Genomic DNA, 12,261 nt, shown 5'->3' with positions numbered 1-12,261 from the left:
CATGTATCCAAGTGATTTCTGGTTCTTCTTATCTCTCTCCTCCTATCTTTCTCATTACTAAAAAAAAAAAAAAAAAAAAAGAATTTTCGTCCATACTTTCAGAGGGATAAAAAATAGGGAGGGTGGGTGGGATATGGAACTCTGATGTTGGGATAATAAAAATTGTTTACATGGATTTGTTTTTTAAATTCATTTAAAAATTATCTTTATGTATTGGATAGAGACAGCCAGAAATCAAGAGGGAAGGGGATGACAGAGAGGTACAGAGACAGAGAAACACCTGCAGTCCTGATTCACCACTTGTGAAGCTTTCCCCCTGTAGGTGGGGACTGGGGGCTTGAATCTGGGTCCCTGTGCATTGTAACATGTGTACTCAACCAGGTGTGCCACCACCCAGCCCCACTAATAAAAATTTTTAAAAAGTAAAACAACAACAAAAACCGCAGAAAACAAAAAGCACACTGACATTCTTAAAGAATTCTTTTTTTTTTTTTTTTGCAGAAGAGTGAAAACTGGCAGTTCAAAAGGGCACTGAAATTTTGAGATACAAGCATAATTGGGAAGAAAATAAACCTGAGGAAACACAGAGATCCTTCTAATGTTACTTATTAAACCTTGGGATTTTAAAGAAAAATAATCTAAGGGGCAATCCATCTCTAGGTTGAGCACAGAAATGAAACATGAAAATATAGCTTGTTAACACCATTCTAGTTCATGAAATCAATAGTTGGGAGTAGGCAGAGGTTCTAAATGCACATTAATTTAAAGCACCCCAACACCAAATTTGAATCCAGCAGCTGTGCCAGTAAGCCAGCACAGGAAGGTAGTGTCTTCAGAGCACACACACACACCCAAACACCACACACACATACACACACACACACACCACACACACACACACACACACACCCAAACACCACACACACACACACACACACACACACACACACACACACACACACACACACTGATTTCCTGCCTCCCTAGTGCTCCAGCAGATGACGAAAGGAGTGTTAATCATTTCCCGGTCAAGCAATCTTAGTCACAAGTTCCTGCTAAAAGTGAAATCACTGCCTCTGGTTTAGAACAGCTGAAAACGTTTTACATGCTTCACATTGCGAATTTTCCCTCTTACATTAAGCACATGGAAATTTGCTTAGTATTTCTCTTTACAGGACTTTTTCCATTAGTTGCTCCCGAAAGCTGGGGTTTATCTGATTGTGTGGTAGATGGAGACTTCAGAATAAAATTCAATGGCCAAAGGCAGAGTGAAGTTTACCCTGACTGTGGTTATGAAGAGGGTAAGTGAAAAAGCTCTCTTTGCTGCTCTTAAGTTAACTTTCTTATGTTAGCCTTTAAGCATCATAGAATGCCAAAGGTATAATATTCAATTCTAGTTAAACATTTAGATACACTTGATGATGGTTTGTTAAGTGATCCTGGCTCAAAATGCAAAAAATTAAGCTCACAATTAAACATGCATAGTGTGCAAACGACATTGCTTCTTCAATTTCCGTTTGAAAAAAATTATTAATCAAACAGCTTGTTTCACTGATTGAACTGTTATTGAAATGCCTTTCTGCATTGATGGAACACGTGGTTGTGTACTAAGTAGAGTGGAGAAAGCTTGAAGTGAACGGAAAGACAAATAATTATGACTATTAGAAGCAGCCAAGGTAGAAACTAGGTAAAACATCTGGAAATTCTAGTTCTGGTGGAAATAGGTTTTTTCCCCTCAACCTATCTCTTTTCTTTTTTTTTTTTTTTTTAATTTTTAAAAATTTATTTATAAAATGGAAACACTGTGGTCCGGGAGGTGGCACAGTGGATAAAGTGCTTGACTTTTAAGCATGAGGTCCTGAGTTCAAAATCTAAAAAAAAAAAAAAAGAAAAAAAAAGAAAAGAAATGGAAACACTGACAAGACCATAGGATAAGAGGAATACAATTCCCAGGAGTCAGGCTGTAGCGCAGCAGGTTAAGCACCTGTGGCACAAAGCGCAAGGACTGGCATAAGGATCCCAGTTCGAGCCCCCGGCTCCCCACCTGCAGGGGGGTCGCTTCGCAGGCGGTGAAGCAGATCTGCAGGTGTCTGTCTTTCTCTCCCTTTCTCCGTCTTCCCCTCCTCTCTCCATTTCTCTCTGCCCTATCCACCAACTACGACAACAATAATAACTACAACAATAAAACAAGGGCAATGAAAGGGAATAAATAAATATATATATAAAAAAGAGGAGTACAGTTCCCACCAGCAGAGCTCCATATCCCCTCCCCTCCCTGATAGCTCTTCTATTCTTTAACCCCCTGGGAATATAGATCCAGGGTTATTATGGGGTGCAGAAGGTGGAAGGTCTGGCTTCTGTAATTGCTTCCCCACTGAACAAGGGTATTGGAAGGTCTATCCTTACTCCCAGCCTGTTTCTCTCTTTCCCTAATGGGATGGGATTCTGAGGAAGTGGAGCTCTAGGACACATTGGTGGGGGTCATCTGTCCAGGGAAGTCCAGTTGGCATCATGGTAGCATCTGGAACATATAAAGCCATAGAAATTGCTGATTAATCATGAACCCAAAGGCTGGAATACTACAGATGAAGATTTGGGGTCTCAGGGCCAAGTAGTGGTGTACTTGATGACCCAGGTTTGAGCTGCCAGTACCCACCTGCAGGGGGAAACTTTACGAGTGATGAAGCAGGTTTGCAGGTGTCTCTCTGTCTCTCTCGCTCTTTAGCTTCCCTCCTCCTCTCAATTTCTGGCTGTCTCTATCCAATAAATAAAGTTAATAAAAGATAATGTTGGTAGAGATGGAGGCCATGTGCGTGCATTACCACAGCACCATCACCCTGGCTCAACAACTTTTTTCTTTTTATAAGGGGAGAGAGAATGTGCACTCAAGTGACCCTTCACCATCCATGGAGCTCTCTCTCTCTTTTTTAAATTTCTTTATTAGGGAATTAATGTTTTACATTCAATAGTAAATATAATAGTTCGCACATCCATAACATTTCCCAGTTTTCCATATAACAATACAACCCCATCTAGGTCCTCTGTCATTCTTCTTGGATCTGTATTCTCCCCACTCACCCACCCCAGAGTCTTTTACTCTGATGTAATATGCCAATTCCAGTTCAGGATCTACTTTTGTTCTCGCCTCTGATTTTTTTTTCAGCTTCTGCCTGAGAGTGAGATCATCCCATATTCATCCTTCTGTTTCTGACTTATTTCACTTAACATGAATTTTTCCAGTTCCATCCAAGATTGGCTGAAAACGGTGAAGTCACCATTTTTGATAGCTGAGTAGTATTCCATTGTGTATATAGACCACAACTTGCTCAGCCACTCATCTGTTATTGGACACCTGGGTTGCTTCCAGGTTTTGGTTATTACAAATTGTTATTACAAATTGTGCTGCCAAGAACATATGTGTACACAGATGTTTTTGGATGGGTGTGCTGGGTTCCTTAAGATATATCCCCAGGAGAGGAATTGCAGGGTCATAGGGTAGGTCCATTTCTAGCCTTCTGAGAGTTCTCCAGATTGTTCTCCACAGAGGCTGGACCAACTGACATTCCCACCAGCGGTGTAGGAGGGTTCCTTTGACCCCACACCCTCTCTAGCATTTGCTGCCGTTACCTTTTCTGATGTATGACATTCTCACAGGAGTGAAATGGTATCTCCTTGTTGTCTTTATTTGCATTTCTCTGACAATCAGAGACTTGGAGCATTTTTTCATGTGTTTCTTGGCCTTTTGGATCTCTTCTGTGGTGAATATTCTGTCCAAGTCCTCCCCCCATTTTTGGATGGGGTTATTTGTTGTCTTGTTGTTGATTTTGGCAAGCTCTTTATATATGTTGGTTATTAAATTCTTGTCTGATGTATGGCATGTAAAGATCTTCTCCCATTCTGGGAGGGGTGTCTTGGTTTGGGTAGTGGTTTCTTTAGATGTGCAGAAGCTTTTTAATTTGATGTAGTCCCAAAGGTTTATACTTGCCTTAATCTTCTTTGTACTTGGATTTGTTTCATTGAAGATGCCTTTAAAATTTATGTGGAAAAGAGTTCTGTCAATATTTTCCTCTAAGTATCTGATAGTTTATGGTCTAACATCCAAGTCCTTGATCCACTTGGAATTTACTTTTGTATTTGGTGAAATATAGTGGTTCAGTTTCATTCTTCTGCATGTTTCAACCCATTTTTTCTAACACCATTTGTTGAAGAGACTCATCTTTCCCCATTTAATAATCTGGTCACCTTTGTCAAAGATTAGATGTCCATAGGTGTGAATGTTTACTTTTTATTTAAAAAAAAGTAAAAAAAAAAAAAAAAAAAGAGGAACCAGGTGGTGGTGCACCTGGCTGAGTGCACACATTACAAAGCACAAGGACTCAGGTTCAAGCCCCGGTCTCCACCTGCAGGTGGAAAGCTTCACTAGTGGTGAAGCAGGGTTGCAGGTGTCTCTCTCTCTCCCTCCCCTCTCAATTTCTTTGTCTCTATCCAATAAATAATTTTTAAAAAAGTAATTAAAAAGAAAAAAGCAAGCAAGTAAATCACCAAAAGGTTGACCAAGGAGTAAAACATCATTTGACTCCAAATTCCACATTCTTTCACAATACTGGATGTCAGAAGCATGGGTTTAAACTTAAAGTAAGATATTAGGTGCCACAACTGAATTTACTTAACTGAAGCTCAGGTATGGGCAAACATTTAACAAAAGGTCCATCATGTATAGCATAAGTTGGCAAATTCAGGGCCTATGAATCAAATCCAGTACACTGCCTATTTTTATAAATGAGATTGTATTGGAGTATGCCACATTCATTTAAAAATGTTTTTATTTAATAATGTTCAATGGGACAGATACAGGAATCAAAGGCGAGAAGGAGGCTTGAGCATTGTTCAGCACTGACTGGTGGTGGTGCTGGGGGGTTGAACCTGGAACCTCTGGACCTTAGGCATGAGAATCTTTTGCAGAACCACCATTCTGTGTCCCCAGCCCATTTATTTGTTTCTATGTTGTCTTAGGCTGCTTTTGAACTGTAATGTCAAAACTGAGTATCTGTGACAGACACCACACGATTGGCTTATTCAGCCTAAATTATTTACTACCTAGTACTTCACAGAAGAAGGCTACTGTCCTGTGACCTCCAGTTAGCTACATTTTCCTGCCATCAGCAGTTCTGAGAAGGGATAATATTGCTGTTGTCAGTCCAGGACTGGTGATAATTCTGGGGATATATGGATAGGATTCTCTAACATGAATAAATGTTTATTGAACATCTACAATGTGCCAGGTGTTCTGAGGTTAGTTGGAATGCTGTTTGTAAGATTGGCAGTGAAAAAAATAGGATAATCCATAGGAGGAATTCATCTCTGCTATCAGAGTACAGTGAGGGCGGGACTTGGCTCTGCTCTCGATTATTATTTTGGACTTAGCTCTTAGCAGACTGCCTGGCAGGGTTATACTGGGTGTTTGATGACTGAGGTATTGGATGGACTAATGTGGCAGAGGTAAGCACAGGGTGCCATGCCAGGTGAACATAGTTAGTCCAAACTGCGATGGGTGAGGCCAGGCTATGAAGCTAAATGGAAAGAGAAAAGGCTATAGTTTTTTTTAATGTTTATTTACTTATTGGATAGAGACATTCAGAAATCGAGAGGGAAGGGGGTGATAGGGAGAGAGATAGAGAGACATCTGCAACACTGCTTTACCATTTGCAAAGCTTTCCTTCTGCAGGTGGGGATGGGGCTTGAACCCTGGTCCTTGATCATTGTAAAATGTGTGCTCAACCAAGTGTGCCATTACCTGGCCCCAAGAAGTCTATATTTGGGAGGTAGGGTGAGATGTAGGAGGAATTCAGCACCTTCTTTGGGTATGGGCTACCTCTGGAGATTGGACAAAAATAAGAACTGTGAAGCTGAACTGTGTTTGGTGGAATATCTGAAGACCTTCAAATCCTGTGTAATCTTCTGATTCAGTTTTGTTTTTTTCTTCTTTTTCTTCTCCTTCTTCTTCTGCCTCCAGGGTTATTGTTGGGGTTCGGTGCTGGTACTATGAATCCACTGCTCTGGATAGCCATTTAAAAAATTTTTTTTTAGTATTTTTTATTCCCTTTTGTTGCCCTTGTTTTATTGTTATAGTTATTACTATTGTTATTGATGTCATTGTTGTTAGACAGGACAGAGAGAAATGGAGAGAGGAGGGGAAGACAGAGAGAGGGAGAGAAAGATAGACACATGCAGACCTGCTTCACCGCTTATGAAGGGGCTCCCCTGCAGGTGGGGAGCCAGGAGCTCGAACCGGATCCTTACGCCGGTTCTTGTGCTTTGCACCACCTGCGCTTAACCCGCTGCGCTATCGCCTGACTGCCTGGATAGCCATCCCCCCCCCCCATTTTATTGGATAGAACAGAGAGAAATTGAGAGAGGAGGGGAAGATAGAGAGGAGGGAGAGAAAAATAGACACCTGCCGACCTGCTTCACCACTTGTGAAGCAACCTTCCTGCAGGTGGAGAACCGGGAGCTGGAACGGTGATCCTTGAGTGGGTCCTTGTGCTTCCAACTATGTGTACTTAACCAGGTGCACCACTGCCAGGTCCTTGAGTTTTCTTTGTTATCATCATTGCCTTACCTCAGTTCCTGCCATCTCATTTTCTGCTTTCTGATTGTGTTTTGCTCCCCCAACACTCTGTGCCTTGCTAGAAGGCACACTCTCCTTATTTGAAGTACCCTTCCCCATCTGAACCACTCATGGAAGATTCACTGCATCTTTGACCCTTCCGGCAGCTTTTTCTTACCTGTCCTGTCTCTTCTCTGGGTCCCATTACATGTTAACATCAACCTATCCCTTTTAAATCAGTGGGTATTGGAGTGATCTCAATCCTTGGCTAATCCTTGCATCCACCCTTTGGATATAAATTCCTGGAGATAGGGATCATAACATGTTTCCCTTAGGGACCCCTCTGGTGGTGCAACCGGTTAAGCACATATAGTACCACGTGTGAGGGCCAGAGAAAAGACCTGGGTTTGAGCCCTCACAACCCACCAGCAGTGGTGATGCTTCATTAGCAGTGAAGCAGGTTGCAGGTGTCTATCTTTCTCTCTCCCTTGCTACTCTCCTCTCCTCTCCTCTCCCCTCCCCTCTCATTTTTTTCTTTATTCCCTTTTGTCATCCTTATTTTATTGCTGTAGTCATTACTGTTGTTGCTATTGATGGATAGGACAGAGCGAAATGGAGAAAGGAGAGGAAAACAGAGAGGGGGAGAGAAAGACAGACACCTGTAGACCTGCTTCACCGCCTGTGAAGCAACTCCCCTACAGGTGGGGAAGCAAGCAGGGGCTCAAACTGGGATCCTTACTCTGGTCCTTGCATTTCGCGCCACGTGCGCTTAACTCACTGCGCTACCGCCTGATTCCCATCCCCCTCTCATTTCTTATGTCCTATCAAATAAAATAGAAAAAAAGAACGAAAAAAAAATGCTGCTAGTGGATTTATAGTGCTGACACCAAGCCCCAGTGATAATCCTGGAGGAAAAAAAAAAAAAGTAAAGATGTTTCCTTTAATATCCGTTTGTCCACCAGATCAACGCTTTATATGCTCTTAATATTTGTCTAGACACCTCAAATACTTACCAAGTAAATAAATCTGATGAATAAATATGTGATATTGGAAATGCTGCTCATTAAAAGACTCAGAGATGGGGGGAAATATACAAGCAAGATACAAAAATATAATAGGTACTTTGTAGGCAGAAGTCTTTTCAAAAAGCACAGAGTTTCAGGAAAAATAAATTAATTTTTGAAATTATAGTAGAAATTTGGATATCAATAGTGATACAAGTACCCTACTTAGTTTAGAATATTTTCTTATCATTGATAAGTGTAAGATATTGCTCTTGTTTTTGTGTATTCCTTTCTCCTTTTTTGTATTATCTTTATTTATTTATTTGATAAAGACATCCAGAAATTGAAAGGGAAAGGAGAGATAGCAAGGGAGAGAGATAGACACCAGCAGCACAGCTTCACCATGTGCAAAGCTTTCCGCCTGCAAGTGGAGACTGGGGACTTGAACCGGGATCCTTGTGCATTGTAACATATGTGCTCAACCAGGTGCACCACCACCTGGCTCCTATGTATTCCTTTCTTTCTTTCTTTCTTTTCTTTTCTTTTTTTTTTCTTTAAATTTCTCTTTTGGGGGATTAATGTTTTACATTTGACAGTGAATACAATAGTTTGTAAATACAATAGTTTGGACACCTGGGTTGTTTCCAGGTTTTGGCTATTACAAATTGTGCTGCCCAAAACATATGTGTACACAGATCTTTTTGGATATATGTGTTATTTATATTAATTTATTTAAACCAGCTCTGGTTTACGGTGGTGTGGGAAATTGAACCCAGGACCTTGGAGCCCTAGGCATAAAAATTTATTTGCATAACTATTATGCTGTCTCCTGAACCCCTGTGTTTATTATTATTATTGGATACAGACAGAGAGAAATTGAGAGGGGAGGGAGAGAGACAGAGACACCTGTAGCCCTGCTTCACCACTCGCGAGGTGTTCCCCCTGCAGGTGGGGACCAGGGGGCTTGAACCCCAGTCCTTGCCCACTGTAATGTGTGTGCTTAATCAGGTGCACCACCACCTGACTCATGTTTTTTTTTTTTTTTTCTTTAACCAGAGTATAGTTCAGCTCTGGCTTATGGTGGTTGGGGGCTTGAACCTGAGACTTTAGAGCCTCAGGCATGAGAGTCTGTTTTGCATAACCATTATGCTATCTACCCTCTGCCCCTATGTTTTTATTTTTAACATGTATTTAAAATATACACATATATAGCACTTGCATATGCAAGCAATGTATTATAGAATTCAGTCTTTTTTTTTTCTCCTTTTCTCATTAAGTGGTCAGGTTTCTTTTTTTTTTTTAAGACTTACCCATATTGCTATGACATCAATCCCATTGCTTGTAATTGCTACATAATCCTCCACAGTGTGACTTTACCACATTTCATCGATTGATAGTCATCTCTCCATGGATGGAAAGAAATGTCACCTACTGTGGTCTGGGAAGTGACACAGTGGATAAAGCACTTGACTCTCAATGCATGAGGTCCCAAGTTCAATCCCCGGCAGCACATGTACCAGAGTGATGTTTGGTTCTTTCTCTCCTCCTATCTTTCTCATTAATAAATAAATAAAATCTTTTAAAAAAAAGAAAGAAAAAGAAATGTCACCTACAACCTCTTTTGTCACAAGTGAAGATGAACATGCTCATATTATTCCTTCATTGACCTAGTGTAAAACATGATTTGAACTCTATCTTCATGAATTGTGCGGCTGATCACAATTGTGTGGGGAGATAGCACAGTGGTTCTTCACTCTCCTGCCTGAGGCTCTGAGGTCCTAGGTTCTGTCCCCTATAGCACCATCAGGCAGAGCTGAGCAGGGCTTTGGGGAAAATGATGATGATGATGATGATGAGTATGATGACGATGATGATGATGATAGGGCTGGGAAGATGGCACAGTGGTTTTGCAAAAAGAGTTTCCTGCCTAAGGCTTTAAGGTATCTGGTTCAATCCGCAGCACCACCATCAACAAAAGCTGAGCAGTGCTCTGGTCTGTCTCTCTCTCTCTCTCTGAGATAGAGGGGGGAGAAAGAGAGACACTTACAGCACTGCTTTGCCCCTCACAAAGCTTCCCCCCTGTAGGTGGGGGCCGAGGGCTTGAACTTGGGTCCTTGTGCATTGAATTATGTGTGTGCTCAACCAAGTGTGTGACCACCGAGCCCCTCTTTATTTTTCTCTGTCTTTCCACCTGTATCTCATTAGAATGAAATGAATATTTTTCTTAACCACACTGACTTTTTTGCCTGTGCTATTCCACCACTCCCAGCAAATTCTTTCTCTCTCTCTCTCTCTTTTCTTTCTATATCAGCTAGAGATGAAGATGAGACCAGAGTGAGAGTGCATGAGAGAGAGCATAGTACTACTCCACCACTCCTGAAGCTTCCCTTGTTCAAGGTGCTTGCTCCCTTGTGGTGCCAGGAGTTCAAACTCAGGTCCTCATACATGGTAAAACATATATATATATATATATATATATATATATATATATATATATATATATATATATATACATTTAATATTTTTTAAAGAGAATTGGCTCTTCTAATACTTATTTATCCCCTTTTGTTGTCCTTGTTGTTTTTATTGTTGTTATTATTGGATAGGACAGAGATAAACGGAGAGAGGAGGGGAAGACAGAGAGACACCTGCAGACCTGCTTCACAGCTTGTGAAGCGACTTCCCTGCAGGTGGGGAGCTGGGAGTTTGAACTGGGATCCTTGGTGCCAGTCCTTGTGCTTTGCACCACCTGTGCTTAAGCAGCTTCACTACAGCCCGACTCCCCAATATTTAATATTTTAAATCACTTTTTTAAATTATTTATATTTAAAAAATTTATTTATTTATCGGTTAGAGACAGCCAGAAATTGAGAGGGAAGAGGGTGATAGAGAGGGACAGAGGCAGAGAGACATCTGCAACATTGCTTCACCACTCACAAAGCTTTCCCCGTGCAGGTGGGAGTTGGGGGCTTGAACCCAGGTTCTTGTGTATTGTAGCATGTGAGCTCAACCAGGTGTGCCACCACCCAACCACTAAAAAAATCTTTTATCATGTAAGTGGTTGAAAAAGTTTCATTATATATACACAATGGAATATTACTGAGCTATTAAAGATGATGAATCCACCTCTTCACCTCATCTTGAATAGAGCTTGAAGGAATCATGTTAAGTGAGATAAGTCAGAAAGAGAAGTATGAACATGGGATGATCTCACTCATAGACAGAAGCTGAAAAATACTATCATGATGCCAACCTGCCTTCCCTGGGTAGACGACCTCACTAATGTGTCCTGGAACCTTACCTCGCTGGAGTCCTACCCTCCTAGGGAAAGGTAGAAACAGTCTGGGGGTATGGATGGACCTGTCAATGTCCATGTCCACTGGAGAGGCAATTACAGAAGCCAGACCTCCGACCTTCTGTGCCCCATAGAGATCTATGAACCATACTCTTAGAGGGATAAAGAATTGTGAAGCTTCCAGTGGAGGGAATGAGATATGGCACACTAGAAGTGTGCACCTCTTATCCCACAATCTTGTCTATCACTAATAATAATGAGAGAGAGAGGGAGAGGAAGAGAGAGAGAGGGAGAGAGCTGAAAAATAAGAAAACACAAAGCAGAACTTAGATTGGTTTTGGTGTATTGCACCAAACTAAATGACTCTAGGGTGGGGAGGAGAGAAGAGAGTTCAGGCACTGAAACATGATGGCAGAGGACTTAGAGGGGGTTGAATTGTTATGTGGAAAACTGAGAAATGTTACACATGTATAAACTACTATATTTTACTGTTGACTATAAACCATTAATCCCCCCAATAAAGAAAATACAAAAATTTAAAAAATATTTTATTAGGAGTGATAGACCAGAGCTATATGATATGAAAAACAAGGACAACGAAAGAGAAAATAAATAAATAAAATATTAAAAAAAAAACTACTAAAACTGGGAGGAGCTCTTCTGTGGTAATAATGAGAAGGCATAGAACCTTGGGGGGGGGGGAAGATAAGGGATGGATGGTGGTGGGGAAGATAGGGGATGCATTGGATCGACCTTCCCGTGGTGCATCTCATGAGTACCCATTCATTGGGGAAACTGACGATCCTTCCTAGCCGACTGAATCCACATGGATCCCAGTCACTTTCAAAGCCAGCAACAAGCAGCTCCTGACAGCTTTCAAGCTGCTGGTCCTGCTCTTCGAGTCCTCCAACTTAATGTTGAGGGGCTGTCCTTTGCCAAACGCGTTCTTATTGGTCAATTAGCGATACAGCATCAGGCAGATGTTATCTGCCTACAAGAAACACATATAGCAGTCGATGAAGCTGCTCGATTCACCGTCAGTGGATTCGATTTAATATGCTATAATCTCCATCCTAAACACGGCTGAGCCATCTACACCAAATTGTGTCTTGCGGACGTTTACCATATGGCCTCTTCGACCTTCTACGACTCCATTACTATTAGAACTATTCAGCTCGTCAATGTATATAAGCCTCCCAGTGCCTCATGGGATAATGAGGTCCTGCCTAGCCCGAATCACCCAGCCGTTTACGTTGGAGACTTTAATAGTCATCACCAAGACTGGGGATATTCCTCCACTCGTGCTGACGGCTCTATCTTAGCCGACTGGGCTTCAGCGAATGACCTCTCCCTAT

The 12,261-nt window shown here is 41.5% G+C and overlaps 1 protein-coding gene across 2 annotated transcripts in view; it reads left to right on the top strand.

Moving 5' to 3' along the window:
* Window positions 1–1,117: 1,117 nt before the first annotated feature.
* Window positions 1,118–12,261, top strand: part of TRPM6 (transient receptor potential cation channel subfamily M member 6) — a 146,818-nt gene continuing 135,674 nt past the window's right edge. For both annotated transcript variants that reach the window (XM_060199294.1, XM_060199295.1), the window contains exon 1: window positions 1,118–1,301. The gene's annotated coding sequence lies outside the window, so the exon portion shown is untranslated. The remainder of the gene's footprint in view (window positions 1,302–12,261) is intronic.

Source organism: Erinaceus europaeus, chromosome 10 (assembly GCF_950295315.1).
Source record: "Erinaceus europaeus chromosome 10, mEriEur2.1, whole genome shotgun sequence".
NCBI classification, from domain to species: domain Eukaryota; kingdom Metazoa; phylum Chordata; class Mammalia; order Eulipotyphla; family Erinaceidae; genus Erinaceus; species Erinaceus europaeus.
This window is presented reverse-complemented; position numbering and strand designations above follow the sequence as displayed.